We start from the raw sequence: 4295 nt of genomic DNA, 5'->3' as shown, positions 1-4295 counted from the left end.
TACTTGATGTGATGAAGACATTGAATGACCAAGCAATAAACAAATGGTAGCAATGTATTCCTCAACTGATGTTTCAATATGCATTTAAATAAATTTTCTATCAACAATTCAAGGGACTGACTTTTCACTGGTATTGATTTACATTTCCATGATAAGTTTGAAAGTGAATCTGGCAACCAAAGTGCCCTATGATTTGGGAAATAACTTAAACAAACTCTTTAAACTAACATTTTACAAGGGGCACCATTGTTGATGCCCTGCGAAGAACAAAGATTAAATTGAAAGAAGAGTTGATCTGGAGTTAATCCACAATGGACAGTTAGTGGCTGCATTCACCAATGTAGAGAACAAACGCATCAAGTTTCTTCTCAAGCAACCAGGTGTTCAAGGAGCTATTCAATTTCCAAAGAACTATGGTAGTGTACAACAGTACCTGGGTGAATTCGGGTACCTGCCCTGAAACTGAAACTTGTGGAGCCAAACAACTTGTTGAGCTAAGTACTTAAACTGGGTAGATAATTATGTCTACAAATATTGTCTATTCAACCAACAGTCAGCTCTCCTAATTTTGTGTACCATTCACTTGTTGGTTCCTTAAGAACGGCTGCCTGTAAGACTCGAGAATCGTCCGTCAACGACCATTTTGGCGGATAGCTCATATTTTGCCCAAAGATACCCTTTAGTGAACTATTTTCAAGAACCACATTTAAAAGTGCCAGCGATTCTTATTTTTTTAGAAATTTGCGAAAATTTGAAAACGCGGTTAAAGTGCGATTTTCTGTTTGACAAATTGTCCAAAATTTGCTGCGAGAACCAAGCAACGGTGAAGTCTTTAAATGAATTCAATTGGCACCAAACTTGACAAAAATTAAGAACAACTATTCTTGTTCATTTCTACTTCGATACTTTTTACGGAAATGTTAAAATTGTGATTTTCTAAGCTCTTTAAAGAACATCTTCAAAGACCGCATAACATGGCGGCGGAAAATGGGTGATATTTGGCGCGATAAAAATGTACGTGGTACCTCATTCTTAATTTTTTTTACTTCATATTCTCTAAATATTGCTATTTTTCATTTTGTCTGTGAAGTTTTATGCTCGAACTCGGGACGCTTCCCTCCGAAAATATCAGAAATGTTTGTAACCTGAGCGAGCTAAATGACGCGAAATTTGAACACAAGCTGATGCTAATTATTCATGTAGAATCGTCGAACTGACTAATTTTCGGCTTTGTAGCTTGGAAAGCTTTAAAAAATGCGACGTTATCCTTCAGAAGTATCAAAAGTGAATGAAAATAGTATTTGAGGGCAAAAATCCGCAAGTGAACTATATATTACTCAATTCAAACACATTTTAATTTATACTGGTTTATGCAAGTGAGTCTTTTCTATCACGATGTCAAAACTGAAATTAATACGATTTTATATCTGTTCAGTTTTCTGACAAAAGAGATCGTGATTCACACGACAAGTTAATATTTTGGGTGCAAGAAATGTACTAGCTCCACTGTAATGCGAAAGGTATCGATATTATTTTTGTAATTGTTTACCTTACAAAACGCACGCAGTGTCAGTTTCACTGAAATGCATGTACGACTTGGCGGACTGTTTCATTTCAAGAGCACCCTTTTAAAAACTAGTAGAAGAGCAAAAATATGACAGAATTTCAAAGAATTTCAAACCAAATCGGGGCAAGATTTCCGCACAGGTCCCTAATTCATTATGCATACACTCCTTTGTTTCAAGAAAACGACAGCGATAACAATAGACGTCCTTTGGGACTGTGGCGCTTTGTTCTATATGGACTTAAAAAAAGTCGGTCGAACTTCTGTCTGAAATACGGAAAATCGAACAGTTTTTCCTGCAATTTCGGCACTTTTCCTGAACTTTTACCCATTTTTCAGTTTTAGAATAAGCGCAAGAAGTGGAGTTTCAAGCAATCGTTGTAATAGGGTTCAGATTCGCAAACATACAGGGGAACCCAACGACCAATTTGTTGTAAAATGTATTATTATACCCCAGTTAATGAAAATAAATGTTATTAAGGCATTTTCGGGTGTTTTTCAGTGTTGCTGGGAAAACATTATCTGTTCCTTTTTCCCAGCAAGGCACACAAGAAATTTCCCAGCCAGCTAGATAAAATTGGTTGGTTTCCCAGCCAGCTGATCAAATTTATTTCCCAGCTAGGAATTCCGCGCGCTTTCAAATCCCTCGATCCAAAACGACCGAACAAAAGCGACAAAACGGGGACAAAACAGGTTTTTTCCGCAAGTGCAATCACTCTGACCAGCCGTTGTATGTTTGTGACTACTCTCTGGGATCGGAGAGGGAAGGGGTTCTTTTTTTTTCATTTTATTTTTTTTTTATTTTTTTTTAGTCGTCCTCAGTCTTCAGAGTTTCTACAGCCAGCTCGGGTTGAAATGCTAGAAAAAGTCAGTAATTCCCAGGCAAAACCTCTATCAATAACAAAATTTCCCAGTCAGCTCATCGAAACACCTGTACTTTTGCCAGCCAGCAAGATTCCTCTGGGGAACAGATAATGTGAGGAACAGATTCGTTGGGTGCCCCTGAACATAACAAACAAACCAAATAAAAGTACTGTCTATAGTTAATCTAGGGACTGGTTACGAAACCCTGGGAATTTCAAAAGCAGGAACAATACAGTCGCAATTAGATGTTGAACCGACCGTGACCCTGCACAATCTTTTGTTTTTGGTTCACAAGTTAATTTCGAATAAATTAGTCGAAGCTTTTGATTGGTTATCCTGCCGAAAAAAGTGTGTTTTTCTCGGGTTTTGTGCAGGGTCAAGGCCAAAAAAGCGAACAAGAACATGAAACAAAGAAACTTGTCGAGTTTCATAACCAGCCTACATCTATTAACTATGTACTGTCATAAGAAATTTAATGGCTACCTGCTCTTTTTATCGTGAAATTGTTCTTCCTGTCTGCTTAAAAATTCGCCGAGACACTGCAAAGTGTATATTTTCTTCCTTTCCTTTATTTAGGATCACGAACGGTGCATTTAGAGGGATTTTGCGATTTATCGCTCTTTGTAGAGATCGGCAATATGCTCAATGATACTTCCAAGTAAATAGCTTTGCATGGTAGAGATCCCGGCATGGATGTTCCCCTACGAGGCATACTTCGTTTCACTCCCCATCATGTCTTTTCAATGCCCTGCTGTGGGCTTGTTTGTCTGGGTCGACGAAGTTTAGGCGATGGTTAACCGCGGTGAGATGATATTAGCCCTTGTCTTGTAGGCAGTTGTAAACTTTCCGGCCACAGGTAGCTAGGGCTAATATTTTTTCAAGGAAAGTTTACGGTCAGAAAATTAATATGTGTTCTGGCGGATTGAAGGCTATCCATTGCAATTTTTTCTTGAGCATCGCGAAACAGAACCATCTCACGATGCGGTACTTTGTCTTTGCCAACTGACTGCGTTTTCACACAGGTTTTGGATACGGAAGACGAAAGTAAATTGTTTTCTTTGCACCACTCTATGCGCAACTTTGGAAAGGCTATAAAGCAGCGACAATTTCCAAATGATCAAATCTTCCATTGCTGTGACCCTTTTACTTCGGCAGCTATCTTGATTATTACGAAGACACAAGTTTGCTTCAAAAGAAGGGAAATATGAAACGATTTTAATTGCAATGAACTCGTGCATGAAAGTTTCCCATGAAAGATGCACCAATCAGACTTTAAGCGTGGTATACTCTTCCACGCAGTGAACTTATAAGTGTGCCGCACGCACGGGGCATGAAGGAAAAGCAGGTCACAGTTCACAGAAATACTGGAAAACCTAAAACTATCACAGGGACTAACCTAAGCCTAAACAGTGCCTTTAGTCGTAATTAGGGTTACGGTTAGCATTATTAAAGAGATGGGTTGTTTCAAGAGTAGTAAAACAGGGATCTCTTAATGCACCAGTCAATGTAAACCACGGCCCCCAGACCCCTGGGACATAGCGGGGGAGTAACGGGGACATACTACCAAAACAGGTAGACCGCGAATTCATAGACAAGCGTGGCCGTTGACTTCGGCGCCAAACGTCAACGATTTTGGTCACGTGGCTTTGTTTGTCCCACCAAGAAGGTGAACCCATATGGTCACATTCCAGTGCGTGATTGAACAATGGCGTATTCTGTAAATAGCAAAGGGCGAACTCTAATTCGTGGGAAATCCATAGATAAAGCTTAAGAGGAAATATTTTAGACTCCATTATAGCGGAAGGCGGAGACCCGGCATCAGGATTCTTTCCTGGAAGATATTCCGATGTTGCCGATCGGTTTAGAG

The sequence above is a fragment of the Montipora foliosa genome, chromosome 9 (genome assembly GCF_036669935.1).
Source record: "Montipora foliosa isolate CH-2021 chromosome 9, ASM3666993v2, whole genome shotgun sequence".
Classification (NCBI taxonomy): domain Eukaryota; kingdom Metazoa; phylum Cnidaria; class Anthozoa; order Scleractinia; family Acroporidae; genus Montipora; species Montipora foliosa.
The sequence above is the reverse complement of the archived record's forward strand: the minus strand, read 5'-3'. Positions refer to the sequence as shown.